The following is an 18,322-nucleotide window of genomic DNA, read 5'->3' as shown; positions in this document are numbered from 1 at the left end:
AGAGATTGATTGTCAATAGCTTTACAAGACGCAGGTTGGAGAAGATTCACTGACAGCACCAGAATTTACATTGCTATATCGATTTGGCATTGTTGCTATGCATCAAACTAGGCACTAATGAAAGAAATTGCTGTGACATCAGACATTTTTGTTACAAGTCAGAATGTGTATGTAAATTTGTGGTTACCCATTAAAGGGATCCACCTAGGTTAAGGGTTAATTCCCACACTTTTTTGATAACTTTTATTCTCGTAATATGTAAATTTTGTAAAGAGGCTACTGGGGCATGGAATAGCCGGAGCTGAGGTTACACGGCGTGGCTACTCTATGCCCCAGTAGCCTCTTTGTTCCTCCTACCCAAAATCTTCGGCGTGCAGCTCGCCCAACGAACCTGCTGTCTGCGCATGCGCAGAACAGCAGGCCCTCGTCTGTGCAGTAGCCTCAGCTCCGGCTACTCCACGCCCCAGTATCTTCCTTACATAATTGACATATTAGAATAAATGAATAAATATTAAAGAATAAAAGTTATCAAAAAAGTGCAGGGATGTGAGGACTAGCCCTTAAAAGGGCTATCCTCACGTCCTATTGATCCACCTCCGATCTACCTTTATAGGTAGATTTGTGGTGGTAGGTTCCATTTAATGTTATACCCAAAACTGCACAGTTTTGCCATGGGACCCAGTTAGGCTTCCTGTGTACATATGTGTGCTTTTTACATTCAGCAAAATAGACCCATGTATCATCGACCCATGTATCATGTATCCTCTGCAGGTGCCTATGACAGTACAAGAGAACTGCTCCATAATTTGTGCCTCAGGCGGTCAACTAACAAACGGGACATGTGTATGAGCCCATTGACATACAGGGGGCCATGCATGTTCGTCTGGCTTTGAGTTTTGATGGACTGTTGTTTGTCACCTGCCCTTGATGTCCTTCTGTGAACCCAGTGTAAGAGCACTGGTGGTTTGCATATTTTTGCATTACTCTTTGTCAGAAATACACATTAAACATTTGGAGTTTGGGTGTGCGTCATGCGAGAAGCAGGAAGCTTTCAGACATGAATATGTGATCGCCAGGTCTGCTGTTTAATCTCACATCTATAGAGAATGAATACAGTTTCTACAGTCAAGTCACTCACAGCCTGCAAAACAAACCGAAGTCGTATTGGTGGTTGTTACTTAGCTGTACTTCGTATATAGCATACTCAGGTGATCACCCGCTTTCTCTGTTCAAACAGATATTGAGCCCTCGAAATCTCATTGACACTTCCCATCGCTGTCACAGCCTTGATATTGATTTATGATAAACTGTTTATTGGGATCATTGAAACAAAATTTTAAGTAGAAGCACAGGGTAAGAAAGGGAATACAGGCAGTCCCCGAGTTACGTACAAGATAGGGTCCGGAGGTTTGTTCTTAAGTTGAATTTGTATGTAAGTCGAAAATGTATATTTTATAATTGTAGATCCAGACAAAAAAAAATTTGGCCCCAATGACAATTGGAGTTTAAACATTTTTTGCTGTAATGGGACCGAGGATTATCAATAAAGCTTCATTACAGACACTTTACAGCTGATTATTGCAGTCTGGGACTATAGTAAAGCATTCAGAGAGCTTCACCAGAGGTCACAGTGGGCCTGTCTGCAACTATGGGTTGTCTGTAAGTCGGGTGTCCTTAAGTAGGGGACCGCCTGTAATAGTTCAATCAACTGGAATTACTATGAAGAGTAAATGTGCAATAATTGGATTTGGCTGCAAAATCTAAAGGATATTTACACATTGGCCAGATACATTATTGTGTCTGCGCCAGTTTTTTGTGTAAGTTTGCATGAAAAAAAGTGTCTTGCACATGTATTTATTATGTGTTTGTGCCACAATTGTGCCGCTACTACATTTTGAAAAATGTGCTCCTAAAGGGGTGGGTTGGTGTGTGTTCCTATTTTGTGCCATATTTATTCCTGCACTGTGCCACAATTGTGTTGCAACAGCATAAAGCAAAGTGCACCAAGGAAAAAAGGTGCAACTGTGTCATATCCTGAAAACAGACCAGATCTCAGAGCTTTGTAATGCAAACTGCACCCGTTTTCATATACCTGGGCCATTGCTTAGCATTATGTACTATTGCACTAACATAAATGCAGATACCACCATAGACCAAGCAAGTCTCTTCTCTTCTGCAAGAGTCCCCACTACTATTCTACAGCTGTGTATGTCCTGTAAACAGCTAAATGCTGTATTAAATACAGATTTTTTTGTATACCAGTGCCAACAGGAAGTACATAGTAGCATGGCATAACTTGCCCAGATGCCTATGCCAGGCGGACTCCTACATTTTGCTTATGGAAACAAGTCTGTACATATTCTAGTAGATGAGTGCATAGCTATGTGTTTATCAGTAATCCATGATACAGTTTTAGGAATATGTTGGTAGATTCGCATCCAGCAGATACTGTAAATGGGTCAATACAGCTTTATCTTTTTGTAGACCTAGGTGCCCCAGTTCTTTCGGACATTGTTGACTGCTGGCATGTGTGTGGTAAGTTGCTTGGTACCTTCACTTTTCATGGAGAGTAACTTCAATGGAACTGTATTTGTGTACCATGTTGAATTGTTGCTTACAGAAAGGTTGAACAAATCCTACAAGAAATCTGATGCTACTGATCTACCGCAGGCCATAATTATGACTATATGTCCGTCTGTGGTGCACTCTCTTTTCTATATCGGAAACCTTAATAACTGGGAAGTGTTGATGGATAATTCAGCTCATATTCCTCAGTGGTGTGTTAAGAATGTGTTTACCCTCTAAGTCTTATATGACTTACTATTTACCTTCCAGCTTTCCACCCCGGTCTGTCAGCAGTTGTATGCAGCTTGTGCCTCTGACGTGTCACCCTGCACAACATAGCATATCTGGGCGGCCATTCACTGCCGTTTTCATGGGAAAATTCCAAGCAAACTTAGAGCAATTTGTCTCAGTTCTCTTTTGTGCTGGACCGTGCCTGAAACATTTCATCTGTGCTGTGAGGTTTTCAGTCTTTCTTCTTGAGAGCGGTTTTCACACCTAAAACACTGTAGGAGATTAGAATGAAGCAAGTATTACAGATAACATGAAAACACCAGACTACATTATTTCACATCAGGAAACAAATGCAAACATCTACTGCTCGTGCCGCTAGAGGGCACCTGCCGTGACATTCTACATAGTAACATAAAGCGGCATGAAGTTGGCACAGCAGCATCATGTACCAGCTGCATAGAAATGTCCCGGTTTTGTTAAAAAGCAATGTGGATGCCAATGACTCTAAGACCAGTATCGAGGACGGATAGAAATAATGCAGTTTTTTAGCACAATTGTGCCATACTGTATATGCAAAAATAAGATGATCATATACTGCGTGCATGTTTGTGTGAATTTAGTACATTCAACAACTAGTTCATATGGATCTCTGGGTGTTTTTTTTTTAATCTGACACTTTTCCTGCACTTCTAGTTTCCTTACACTTCTGTTTTTGGCACACTGAACTGCAAAAAGTTGGCTATGGAGTTCTGTTTCACCTCTATTAATGTGGAGACAGTTCTGGTCGTGCACCAATTCATTAACCACTTGCGCCACAATCTAACATCCCGGTGTCAATTATAGCAGGATATGTGCACCAAAATCATGAACCCTGAGCCAAAATTGATAAATGCACTACATGGAGTTTCAGCAAATAGTAGTTTCTAGTTTTAGTAGGAGTTTAATGCCTTTATTATACTTTAGTTAAAGTTCACAAGGGACAAAGTAATTGGCATATGTATTGTATGGAACCATATTAGAGCTGAAAGATCCTTGAACCCTCAAATTTACAACAAAAATTCCTTTCTGAGCAAAGCATTAGGGTAATGTAATTAAAGGATTTTCTCCACTTTTTAAATTTCATCCACATAATAGGAGATACGATTCTCATCACTAGGACACCCACTCATTTGTATGGATTGATGATGTGTATGTGCGAGCAATGCCTTATGGGCTATGCGGAAACACTATAGAACAAAGTAGTGCTCTTTACCCCAATTTACAGGGGGAACCTCAGTTCATGAGATTGATAAGGGTCCTAGAGGTCAGACCTCTAGCACTCAGGGACCAATACTGTGATTAAGGGCTGATGTTCTTTGTGAAGTGACAATAATGCATTATATTTAGATCACATTTATGTAGCAGGGTTCCCACTTTGATGCAAATTACTGACACTGATTTGCATATAATTACATTTCCTAAGCAAGAAAAAACTCCTTATTGGGTGGCTTTTAGACAGTGTTGGAGGTGACGGAACTCCATACAATAGTACAGGAGGTCTTGTTGACAGCAAACAAAGAGAATCCAAATATACCCCATCTAAAAATACAAGGATAAGGGCGCAGTAAGGGAGGGGGCATAATATCTTTCCTTAGCTTCATAATAAAAGGCGCTGCAGCTGGTGCTCATTGACATATAAATTGTTCCTTTGGTCCTGTCATTTCTAGTGTGTGTGTGTGTGGGGGGGCTTGTGTTGTTTCTTTTTTTTTTTTTTTATATTTCCCCTTTCTGTTTCTTGTGCATAAAATTTGCGCTAATAATGTGCTGCGTGTGAGAGTGACTGACAGCTGGAATGAGCAAAGACTAATAATGCTTCCCCAAGCCTTGCCAGTGACAGTTAAATGATCTGTCCCTGCCTGCTCCCTCCGTCTCTGCATTTTTCTTTCCTTCAGAAGAAAATCTCAAAGCCATTTGAATAATAATCTTATAGCCTCCATTAAGATGACAGTGAAGGAAATCAGCAGAGACCCGCGATTACTCCTTCCATCCAATAATTATTTAAATACCAGATAACTCCTTTCAGCTTAATTGAAGCCTTTCAGATCCATCTCCAAGGCCCATAGTCTCTGTGTGGATTGCTGAGCTACTGTTCTGTCAGTGGGGTCGGCAGAGAGGCTAAGTACCAGTTTTATTTGCTTAGTGATACTAGTTGTGTTCGTTCTCGGAGCTGGTTATGTGTTTAATGCTACTCTTTCAGTGGCAATATGGGGCATAAAAAGGCATCAGCAAGTAATCCAACTTTGTGTAATGCTTCTTACTTTATTGCCGCTGCAATTTTTTTATAGAATAGATCACATTCATGGAAAAGTAGAACTTTCATACGGTTCTTCATGTTAATTTATCACACATCTGGTAAAACATAAAAGAAAAGGCAGCACTAGCACTCGTGTTTTCAAAGATCAGTGAGGCATATAGAGGATCTGATAGCTACCCTGTTTCCCCTAAAATAAGACATCCCCCGAAAATAAGACCTAGTACAATTTTGTTCAGGCTTAGAAATATAAGGCCTCCCCTGAAAATAAGACCCAGCGGCTGCCATTGCAGCAGCCCCCCCACCCCACCCCCACACCGTACATTAGTATTAGTAAATATTTTAGATGCTGCACAAGGTTGTGACATGGGAAAGAATTCATGGTATAAAATCACTGACTGTTGGGCTGCAAATGTGATACCAGCAACTACCAGGATAAGAAGGGTCATGTATGGAAAGTGCTTTTACTAAACATGAGAGACTGGGGGCAATGATTCTAATAGAAATGGAGTCACAAGAAATACAGCATGAGTTTGGAGAGTTATAGGAATGTTAGAGAAGTAGATTTTTTGTTCAATGATAAATGTAAATTCTTGTTAATGGAAAAATAAGACATCCCCTGAAAATAAGACCTAGTGCCTCATTAGGAGCAAAAATTAATATAAGACACTGTCTTATTTTCGGGGAAACAGGGTACTACTTTGCATCCACATAGTTAGGCTTCATGAAGTCACGTGCATATCACAGGCGGAAAACAACGAATCCATGTTCAGTCGTAGTGCCACTGGCGTGCAAGGTTTTCTTACGTGACAGCGGAACGACTGCCTTAGCTACAGACATGGGCAGGAATAGGTCCCACTTTGAGTTTTGCAGCTTAGGTAGTCAGTTCACACATAGGGCCATGGAAACTAAAGCCATGCGTATGATAAAAACAAATTGTTTGTGTTGTATCAACAGATGGAGCCCATGGATAAAAACTTCGGGGGCATTTATTATTGTATTTGCAGCAGTTTTTTGGGGCCATTCTTCATGATGCTGAACCATGTGCGCCATGTTTCTGCACCAAAATTTTACTTCTTTTCCAACACTCACAACTTTTTTATTCTGGTCACAATTTAGGCGCAGCTTTTGAATCCCAGCACTTTTCCTGCACTTCTAGTTTACCGACACTTTTTACTGGCTCAATTTATGTTGCACACTTAGACCCACAAAAAGCGAGTCTACCAACTTCTATAACTTCTTCATGAATGCGAAGAGTCAATTCAGACACTTTTTTCCCTGCGCCAAATTATTAAGCCCTTGCAACACAATCTAAAATTTACAGTCTAAAAACTCTCACAATTCATGCGTCAAAAAACGGACCCTGCGACACAAATAATGTGCCCCAAGGTTTTTAGCTCGTAAGTGCATAATGACTAGTTTGACCTGTGACTTTGTGCTTTGCAAAGGTTGAATGCCACTTAAATAATATGCAGCAATAATTGACACACCATGCAAATTCATTCCCCACAGCATTAATCATTTTGCCTTTTGCAGCAAGTTGATGTAATTTGTATAAATCCAATCCACAAAGCTGTAACTGTGATTCGCTGATGGGTAGTTGCTGACAATTATGCTGAAGGTAACCGACAGGAATTACACCTCAAGTGTCCACAGACAAAGGGTTTTGTCACACGTGGCGTTTTGAACCCGTTTTCAGTCCGTTAAAAAACGCATGCATTTTTGTCTTTCCCAATTATCTTAATTAAAAACGGACAAAAACTGAGACATTTTCAAAAAACAAATGCATTTTCAAAAACGCATGCATTTTTTTAATGGACTGAAAGCGCATGGCTAAAAACGAGTTCAAAACGCCATGTGTGACACCACCCTTTGGCTACATTCATGCATTACGCGTTACGCAAGTTGATGCAAAATTTGTTTGGATCCGTTAAAAGAAAGTTTGAGGCAAATGCACTATTTTCTGGTAAAATTGTATGGCGTTTTGATAATTGATTTAGGTGCCACGTGAAAGACATGAACTTAACGGGTGAGTTTGATTTTGAAGGGAAAACCTGTTCCACAAATGTCATTCACCTGTGTAATTAATGAAACTGCATCTAAAACCACCTCAAAGCTAATTGTGATGCAGTTTTTACTGCAATATGTGACTGCACCCTTTGTGAAAAGGACAATTTACATAATATGTGTGGGGGATTATAATGTGTAAAAGACAATCTTGTCTTGAGGTTTCATCCTATTTATTATTACAGATATGCAATAAACTGTGTAATTAACAGCTGGGAATCTACAAGGACTATGCTAGGAGTCCTCCTGTATGATTGTGGCTATAGAGAAAGCTGTCAGCCATTGGCTGGAGGGTGGAGAAATATCTTGTCAATAAGCTGGACTTAGGGTGCACAGCACACTGATTTGCATAGCAAGCGCCATTATTTCCAGGTTTAATTATACCCTTATCCTGTGCCTCTTTGTAATTGATTATCGTTCCCAGCTGTGGGACATATTTATCAATATGGAAAGACTCAGGTTCAGAGCACACGTAGGACAGGTCAGAGCTGGTGTATTACGTACGCCTGGATTATAAGCGTGTATGCTATTAGAGACATTTATCACTGGTCGTGTGACATTTTAAGAAATTTTCCCAGTAACGGTATTGAAAAAACTGGATATTTCTAGGATATTAGAAAATATGAGCATATCCCATGCTTTGTTTATTAAATGCATGTATTCACTATCCCCTATAACATGGTATCAGTAAAGATTCCATACATCTCTCAGAAGTAAAAACACACATTAGGAAGTGATTTCACACCGGAAGCAGATTGTGTCTCTGAAGATATAATCATGTAAATTCCAACTACAATTGAGTGAATATTGCTATACTATGTATTTAAGTAAGCCAGTAAGTCATTGGGGTGGGTAGCTTTACTACAGAAATTGTCTACTTATGGACGATAAAGGAAGTATACACGACAATCTGAATTCTGAAGGTAAATTTGCATGTCAGAAGTCACATACTATGACTACATAGGAATGTGCTTGGTCCACCATATCCAACTAGCATGGTCCGGAGAACGGGAGTGTGCAGCCGGCCTGAGGCCCCTTACAACTTGCATCACATTTGTAGTGTGTCCTGGCTGGAACGTCTGACCCAAATGCTGAGCAGCAGTTGTCAGCGTTTGAGCCATATGTTCCAGGTTCCACACGCTGCGAGTGTGATGTGATTTGGACGCATCACCCTTGATAGTGTATAAAGGGGCCTGAGTGTGAAAAAAAGACCAAAAAGATCAGCCCAAAATCCATTTTAGGTTGAGCAATAGGGCTGTTCTCCAGGACCCATGAGTTGTAATATTTTATGTTAAAGAGACATGTACATTCTTTGAATGAATTATCGTAACCTTAATCTGGCAGTGATGTCACTGTTCTTTGTCTAAATTTAGCCATCTTATTGCAGCCAAATGGGCATAGTTAGCAAATTGATTGGCAACTGAGCATTAAGGTCTATGGAGAGTTTTCTAGGCCTGTCTGGGCAGATCATGGCCCAGATTAGGTCAACTGCACTGGGTTAGATCAAAGTTTACCTTTCTGTATGCAGAGCTGTGTCCCTAGTGCCATGGGAGTGGCCAGTGAGGCCCATGCCTCCCTATATCCTCTCCGCTGTTGCTTCCACCCTAAGGACATCATACATTTCTGCCCCACTCCTCGTTGGCCACTCCCATGGGACTTGGGACACAGCTCTGCATACAGAAAGATAAACTTTGATAACTTATATATTTTCAGAAAAAGACAGTTTTACTATAAAAACTCTTTTACAATGTCTACACTATTCTCTGTGGGGACATAGGGGAGCCAGAAAAAGGGGTCCTGATGGCAGGTTCCCTGTGGTGCACAGTCTTCATTAATTTGGCGAACCCTGCGCGCTCCCAAGACGCTTAAACTCAATTCACCAGTTTTTTCTATTAAATCAGACTTGCTGACTGAAATGTACATGTACGGTGTATGATACGATTTATGTGTACGGTGCAAATGTACAGCGGAACGCCCCTTAAGGTACACAATATTGTGTCACGGCGGACACAGTGCAGCCGCAGCACAATACTAGTGCACAGGCTTCAGAAGTACATGTGCAAGCAGTCAGAATACTGACTTAATATGTGATCATCTATTGTCAGGTGTAATCTTCTCTTATAATCTGCCTATGATATAAATAAGGCACCTGCTGCAAAGAACACCCTTAAAGTATTAGTGTCACTTCCAGGCCACCCAATCCCTTGAATTCTCCATTGTATCCTAATATATGTATGGTATATAAAAGACAATTGGCTTCCCTAAACTGTCCTGGCAATAGTAAACTCTGCATTTGAAAGTGTGACATACAGTATCATATGATAAGACTTTACATCCAGTAAATACACTGTGAATGTCACAATCCTCTCATTCAGCAAAAACAGTTCCCTGGACTGAAAAGGCCCAACCAGGTGGAAACAGTGCTGTCTACAGATGGGAACCTGTTGCTTCTGGATTAGATATATTGGTTTGGCTTAATCCCACGTCATGGTATTAGACGTTTTGTAGGTCATACTTGTAGGTGTCAAGGGGGCTGCCATTCAAGGTAGCAAAAGGAGGCATTTTTTTCCCATTCCCTCCTTGGAAAACGGATTTGCATATTTCTTAAGGTAATGTGTACAAAGCCATAATCTAGATGTTAATACTTCTGTTTTGGATGCCACACGTCATATGCAAACCATTTGGATCATCATTATAGATTAATAAGGTTGCATGAGCCATATCATTTTACTTTTCTTTACAGTCCAGGTTTCATGTCCATTCTAGCAAATTGGATTTCCAATTTATGAGACTGCTCACAATTTACTTTCCAGGAATGGAAACAGATGCATCAGCATTTACTACTAATAACAAAACATGTAAATGGAACTGGTTCACATGCCTTCTCACCGCAGACTAATCCCTATTGTTACCACTAGTCTGTCTTATATATTTGCTTTTGTGAAAAGGGTGACAAATGTCTGCAGTCTCGCCAGTCTGGTAATAAATATTATTATTTCTTTATTCTCCAAGTACACGTTCACCTCCAGAAGCCGCTCTGGGCATAGGTGAAGGGTTAAACAGAATGTCAGGCAGGAAAGTGCCCACATATCAGTACTTTCTGTGTGTTTTTTCAGCTGCCTGGAATGGGAAGTGGGCTCGCAGACATAGCTGTTGTTCTGTCCTTGGTGTTGTTAAAGGCATATAGGGACAGCTGGCAGTGGGTGACTACAAATCACAGAGATTCCCATACAGGTCAAAAGAGATCACACTGTTCTGCGGTCTTGTCTACTAATCGTGGGAGAGGGGAATGTCTGAAATTTCGTTTTGACTCCTGTTGATACAACAAGTGTCAGGCAGGAAGGGACTGATGCATGATAATACTTGAATGGCACCTCTGTGGGTCAGCGACAATGTATAGATGGTATTATTGTAGACCTGCATTTCCATGAATAAAAGTAACAAAATTAATCTGATACTTATGGTTATATTTGCAGAAAAGATCATTGTAGCACTATTTTTTCCTCCCGACTGCCATATGCTTCAGTTGGATAGACCAGAACGTGGGCGACTGGATCGACTGTTCCACTAGCAACCTGCTGGACCACCATGGGAGGTCTAAGCAGCATATCAAAGAAATATTTTGTGCAGGTTGGACCAAGTAGAGGCTACATTTTCCAACCTGGCAGACAACGTTTCTGTTGGCCTTTGCATTCAATAGTTATTTCATCAGTTTTTTTCCATCAGTTATTTTGAGCTTAAGCCACAAGTCATCAAATGAAGCAAGTGCAGATTTTTCTATTCTTTTCTATTGTACTATGCGTCTTTGTAGACTCCATACCTGCATCCATAACTGATGCAATGACTGAGATTATATGTTCCCCACAAGGGAGTTTACTGTGACAACCTTGCTCCGTGCGTGTGCAGGGTTTACCACACTAAACCTAGATCTACAGTGTATTCATATGTTAATGCTAGTTTTCTCATTTCTATGAAGCCTTCATCGAAAAAGGAGATTGAATGCCCAAATGAGATTTGCAACGGAGGCATTCTTACAGGTCAAAGGACTTCAGCAATACACACACAAGCACTTGTTACACAAGCTGCATGGGCAAAAAATATGTTGAACGGATATAATTTTCTGTAAAATGTGCACGATTCTTCTTTAATCCGTCTGTTTGTATGGCATTACAAGTGGAGTTTAGCATGTGAGAATACAACCAGTAGAGTTGGGTGGGAATTTTTACTGACCTTCTCAGCATCTGGATACATTTCCCTTTTTTTTATAGTTTTAGGCAGACAACTGTAAGTGTGTTTTTTTTTTAAGAAATGCAGATGTTCATGTTTCACTGCAGTTTCTAATCATTCTTTAATGGGGTGCATCCCGCTTGGCCAGTCTGAGAGTGTTTACGAGCTGAGGAAAGCTTCACTTTTCACATCAGCAAGCCGGTTTCATTGGGTTGTAAATCAGTTACAGGGACATTAGATATATATTCGGGATGGCTGTATTCTCACTATGTACAAGTACCATACACTATTGGTGTCTGTGAGAGGTGTTATGACATTTTTCTCTGTTATATTACCATTTACAATTATATTTTATATTGTTTCTATACTGTAGAAAATATTTTAGATTTTTCTATGCCAAAATTCTGCTAAATAGCCAGTCCCTTTGTATATGAGCTACTGTATGTCTACAACAATAAGCAAACATGTAGGTTGCATTTAGGGACGTGAAAAGGAGGATGAGCACTCCTCATCCTTCCCCCCTCCACAGGCACATGAGCAGCTGCAATAAGTCCTATATTTTGTGGTGTGGCACTGTGTGCTCACATCACTGTCACTGGGAGCCACAGTTTTAGATTTATCAAGAATACTATGCCTTGAGACAAAATAAAGAGCAGTAAACTGGAAAACATATGTTTTCAGCCTAATTAAGGCTTTATTGTTGGCACCATTGGCATGATGGGACCTACAAATGCTTGTGTGACACTGGGAAAGAAGAAAATAACAACAATAAATAAGAAATTGTATATAGTACTGTACAAAATACCCAACTCTACAGACATTCGACTAGACTATAAATAGGCTGCAGGATTTTAATAGTCAAATTTAAGGGCTGCTTCTTATCAATAGTATGGCGGCATGTCATCAAATGCCATAAATAAGACCACATAAATTTGTCTCCTCCCTTGAAAAAGTTTTACCGTGTGTTATAGGTCGTGGACCCGCTACTCCTTTAACAGCTTTTCCAGCTATAGGTTACAGGACCCTTGTTAGCTAAGCAGGTGAAAAAGATATATTTTACTTCTGATTTATACCTCCCATAGGATAGACAAGCCTTAATCTTTGAAGTCAGAATGTTCCTACTTGAAAGGTCATTCTGTTCAGTGCCATAACTCTCTAATATCTCTCTGGAGGATCCAGTGCCTTGACTGGCCTGAGTTTTATCTTAAAGGTGCTGTGAAGGTTATAGTGTCACTGGAGAGTGCAAAAGGTTAGGATATGGCAGGTACATGTTGGGATTTGGAAACAAATTTTGGTCCTTGCTGAAAAGGCCAAGACCTTATCTAATACGTTTTATCGATAGAGATTATGTGTTTCTTTTGCAGGATTATATGTTTAAACACATGTACTAAAGTGGATGTACTTAAAGGGGACTTGTGACATTGAGCAGACTGTCTGAGCTACAAACCGCATCATATAACAGGAGAAAGTGAACTGATTCATGTATACCTTTCTGGGAAAAATATAGTATAGTATATTATAGTATATAGTGATTGACAGCCTTAGGGCCAGGTCACATGTTAGTTATTTCATCAATATGTTGCTTCAGTTATTGTGAACCAAACCCACAGCCGGTAGAACACAGAAAACTGGTGCAAATATTTCCATTAGACATTGTGGGACATTTATTATCACTTTTATGCCAGTTTTCTTGTGTACAAGCCACAAAAAAGTTGCTAAACCTAGTGCATGACCAAAATTGCAACTTTTTACCCCCATACCACCCTGACATCAAGTAGGCTTGGAGGAGTGGAAAGTAGACTACACAAGGGGAATTTACTATTGTGTGGCACAAGATATAGCAGGAAGAGGTACGGCGCCGCCTCGCAACCACTAAGATAGATAAATCACCTGGGCCAGATGGCATACACCCCCGGGTTCTGCATGAATTATGTACGGTGATAGACAGACCGTTATTTTTAATATTTGAAGATTCACTGAGGACTGGTTATGTTCCACAGGAATGGCGCATAGCAAATGTGGTACCAATATACAAAAAAGGATCAAATAGCGATCCTGGAAACTACAGACCTGTAAGTCTAACTGCTGTGGTGGGGAAAATATTTGAGGGGTTTATTAGAGATGCTATCCTGGAGTATCTCACTGTGCACAACCTTATAACCCAGCGTCAGCATGGGTTTATGAGAGATCGGTCCTGTCAGACTAATCTGATTGGTTTCTACGAGGAGGTAAGCTCAAGACTGGATCTGGGGGACGCTGTGGATGTTGTATATCTGGACTTCTCAAAGGCATTTGACACCGTGCCACATAAAAGGTTGGTATATAAAATGAGACTGCTGGGAATAGGAGAAAATCTGTGTATCTGGGTAAGTAATTGGCTTAGTGATAGAAAACAGAGGGTGGTCATTAATGGCACATTCTCAGATTGGGTTGATGTTACCAGTGGAGTGCCACAGGTGTCAGTATTGGGGCCACTTCTTTTTAATATTTTTATTAATGACCTTGTAGTGGGTTTACACAGTCAAGTTTCAATATTTGCAGATGATACTAAGCTGTTATAAATACTGAGGTCGATAGTTTAGCATTACAGAGGGATTTGTGGAAGCTTGAGGGATGGGCAGAGAAATGGTTGATGAGGTTTAATGTAGATAAATGTAAAGTTATGCACTTGGGCCATGGAAACAAAAAGTATAATTATGTTCTAAACGGTCAATTACTTAGTCAAACTGAAGCTGAAAAGGACTTGGGCGTATTGGTGGATGGTAAACTTAATTTTAGTGACCAGAGCCAGGCGGCTGCTGCTAAAGCAAATAAAATAATGGGATGTATCAAGAGAGGAATAGATTCTCATGATAAAGACATAGTTCTGCCCTTATACAAATCCCTGGTCAGACCACACATGGAATATTGTGTACAGTTTTGGGCACCAGTATATAAAAAGGATATAATAGAGCTGGAACGGGTGCAGAGGAGAGCAACCAGGATTATTAGGGGAATGGGGGGACTAAAATACAATGACAGATTACAAAATTTGGGATTATTCAGTTTAGAAAAAAGACGACTGAGGGGAGACCTCATTACAATGTACAAATACCTGAACGGACAGTACAAGGATCTCTCCAAAGTTCTTTTTATACCAGGACAAGGGGGCATCCTCTACGCCTAGAGGAGAGACGATTCTACCATCACCATAGACAAAGGTTCTTTACTGTAAGAGCAGTGAGACTATGGAACTCTCTGCCGCAGGAGGTTGTTATGGCCGACTCTATGTACATGTTCAAGAGAGACCTGTATGCCTTTGTGGAGAGCAAAAATATCACGGGTTATGGGGATAAAACATTTATTTAATTCTTGAAGGTTGGACTTGATGGACTTGCGTCTCCTTCCAGCCTTATATACTATGATACTATGAATTCTCCATAAGGCTGAAATTGTCATAGAACTAGACTGTGTACCCAATATACCAGACCCTTAGAATCTTTGAGGCGTAGTGCGCTAGCGGAGAGTATTAGGACCGGCGCACAATGCGCCCAGCCATGATAAATTTTTATGAGCTTTCTAAAGTAGATGGAGTTACCTCCAAGATGGCCATCATCTACAACTCCCATGATCCTTGAGTTCTCAGTAACAGCTCCCTCTTATGATCTGCTCCCAGTGATGATGTTACAGACTACTTACCAGAGTATCAATAACACGGATTTGTACTATATGTACTTTGGTACTATTTTTAATTGTTTTTATGGCATTTTCTGTGTTTAGGTGTGTGTTTCAATAAAAATTTGTGTCGTTGACATTATTGGCGTACACCACTGCTGTGCAGGGTTCCACTTTCTTGATTGAGACTCTCTTGCTCTGTTACAATAGTGATATGTGTAACTGTCATCACTGCACATTACCTCACTGAGATGAGCCATACTGGATGCACTGAAACCAACCGACTACAGCCAAACGTGGCGATCACATGACCTGCCCAGGGAGGTGACGAACAGGGGCGTAACTTGAGGGGGTGCAGAGAGTGTGATCACAACCAGGCCCAGGAGGCTTAGGGGCCCATATGGTGTCAGTTTCCAATATGAGAAGACTACTAATGTAAAACACACATTATAGTCGGGGCCTGGCACAGACTTTGCACTAGGGCCCTTCAGCTTCAAGTTACGCCACTGGGGACGAACATGTGATGTGGGCATGTGGCCAGGGACCATCTTCTGTCCTGTGTCTCCTCCACAGGGACAAAGCCACAAGACTGATTAAAGGGCCAGTAGCATTTTAATTCCTCATCCACAGCATTTGTGTGCAAAGGGGAGCAAGCTAGTTACATATTAGCTTATATTTTAATGATCAATTTGAATGAGAGTTATGCTTATTCCTGGGATATCCCTTTAATCTGCATAGTGTCTTCAGCTTCAATTTTGTGTTCGATGTGAGATTTCCTGTAACAGGTGCAATATATACCCACATATGAGAATCAATTAACGAAAAGCATAACTATTATTAGGATCACTATCATCACCCACTGTAAGCGTGGGATATTTTTCTCATCTGCCTTTGAAAGCAGTGGGATTGCTCCTAGCTATTCATTTTATCCGATGCTGACAGCTTAAAGACTAAATGAATGCAATTGCTATTGTTATGTCCTGTACACATTAATCTCACAGACAGCATTATTTCATGCAGGCATGTTATGGATGACATGTATTGTGTATGGATTGGATTGTGTGTATTCTTAGTTACAAGCTTATTATATATGTCATCTTAGTTAAAGTACAGTACATAACACATTGCTTTATTATCCATAGTACAAGATTGTGTTTATTTCTCCAGCAGTACTACCACACGTCATATGGGCCATTACATTTGTAGTCTCCAAAAAAAGGCACCCTAGAAGTTAATAATATTAATAAATCTTTATTTATATAGCGCCATCTTATTCTGCTGCGCTTCACAGATCATGGGGGACATGCATATAAAATAAGATATTACAGAGCAATAACAGTCATATGAGGACTCTGCTTGCAAAAGCTTACAGTCTATGAGAAGTTGACTTCTTCTTGCTGCAGTACTTGGAAATCCCATTTTTAGCATAACAATTAATAATTAATATTTCTGTTTGATTCTTCGTTACGAGCAGCTGTTGCAGATTACATCACATTTATGAGAAAAAATATAGACCTGGATGAACAGTGGACAGACCCTACTATAAATTAGGGGGTCCAATGAGCAATGCTGCTCTACAGTAAGTGAGCCCAGCAAAGCATTGTGACTTCATGGTCCATGTGAACAGAGCACAGAAGTCTAGCAGTGGCTTTCTCCCCATTTTCTACAGGGAACACATGCATACTTGGCCAAACAAGCATCCAGACGATTGTAATTGATAGGAATAGGCACCTGCAAACAGCTTACCTTGTAAAAGAATTGTCCTGATAAATGCGTAGGAATCCAGAGGAAGAATGCATGGAGATGGCGTGCATTTCTTAATAAAGTACGACTATGTATCATAAGCCTATTTATCATACAGGAATAGACGCTGCTTACTGTGCCAAGCAATTCTTATCTGCCAACAAGTGAATCAATTTCTAAGGTTTAGGATGTGTATTGGTTGCTGGCTTTCTGTCCCATCTCCATATTAATTTGGGGCAGTGCGGTTAGATCACACATTTTGCTTGCTTTGACGTATACATACTCGGTCTCTTTTCTCTGCCTTCAGTTCACTGTCAACAATTACAAGCAGACTGCAGAAAAATGCCTGCAATTAAGACCCAGGCACGTCCTGTTCGGCATCCGTCTTAAGTAGTGTTTTCCTTTACTTGTATCTCACTAGACAAGAAACGTTGGATGGCATTCACGCATCCCCCGCCAGGCCTAGGTACGCCGAGATAAAAGAAGCCGCATTTGACTCATATTTTTGTTGTTCTGGAGGCCAGAAATGCTCAGAGATAATTACATTGGAATGATGGCTCGTGGGCCTCCACTCCATACAGATGCTGATCATCTGTCTAATATTCCCTATGGGATGAGACGTTCCGGAGATCTGTACAGGATCGGCGGCTCTGTTCCATATTTAATCTTGCGATTGCACGTGGTAATTCTGCTGCTTGTGCTTGCTGCAGGGAAGGGAGGTTTTTAACTTTCTTGTTTTATTTTGCATTGCTTGGAGTTAAAAACCAATTATTATACATGGGATCCGTAAATGGGATGAGCAGCTGAACACCTGTCATGAGCAGAAGCAGCCTTTGGCACTGAGTTATAGGGCAGGCCTGTTGTCTTTTGCAGTACACTGCAGCATTCTCTTTATTTGCTTTTCTGACAAGCAGATTAGATCAAAAAAAATCAGCTGGTCACCATTCACTTATCTGTATTGCCAACTAACCCTTTGATAGATGTGTTTATGTTTCTGATTCAATGGAGAATTAATATGAGCAATTTGAAGGCAGTAAATAAGTTTTTAGCGTAGCTTAAAGGGAACCAGTCACCAGGTTTTACCCCACTACACTACTAGTCCTCTCAGGTAGAGTATGAAATGTCCTTGCCCTCTATTCCCTCTTGTATATAAAATCTCACATTACCTATGAAAAAAATCTCCCCCAAAGTCAGGCAACTATGACTCTTCTCACCTTATTTTCACATCAGATGAGGCAAGTAGTGTTTGCATAGGTAGTGTGACTTCAGAAACCCTTATCTTCTGCTCTATAGTACCTAGAAACATGCTTTAAAGATATAGATCTCATCTTTCAGATCCCATTATGCTTACTATTTTGCTACAGAACTAGAGATAAAGGCAGTTAAATAATAGGTGGGAACTGGGTTTTTATGTGCTACATACTTTTCCAATATTTCTATTTATTTTGTTAGCTGTCTGTTTCTCTGGTTCTGTAGCACACAAAGACACAAGTCTGAAATCACTATCTTTAATATGACACAAAAAGTATGTTTCTAGGTGCTATA

The 18,322-nt window shown here is 40.4% G+C and overlaps 1 protein-coding gene across 2 annotated transcripts in view; it reads left to right on the top strand.

The window, feature by feature from the left end:
• The window catches only part of PLXNA2 (plexin A2), a 210,301-nt gene that overhangs the window by 16,829 nt on the left and 175,150 nt on the right, over positions 1-18,322 (top strand). The window contains exon 1 of one of the 2 annotated variants that reach the window (XM_072137480.1): positions 2,400-2,535. The exons of the other annotated variant lie outside the window; for it this stretch is intronic. The gene's annotated coding sequence lies outside the window, so the exon portion shown is untranslated. Of the gene's footprint in view, positions 1-2,399; positions 2,536-18,322 lie in introns of those variants that run through there. 2 annotated transcript variants of the gene reach the window in all.

Source organism: Engystomops pustulosus, chromosome 2, assembly GCF_040894005.1.
Source record: "Engystomops pustulosus chromosome 2, aEngPut4.maternal, whole genome shotgun sequence".
Lineage (NCBI taxonomy): Eukaryota > Metazoa > Chordata > Amphibia > Anura > Leptodactylidae > Engystomops > Engystomops pustulosus.
The sequence above is the reverse complement of the archived record's forward strand: the minus strand, read 5'-3'. Positions and strand labels throughout refer to the sequence as shown.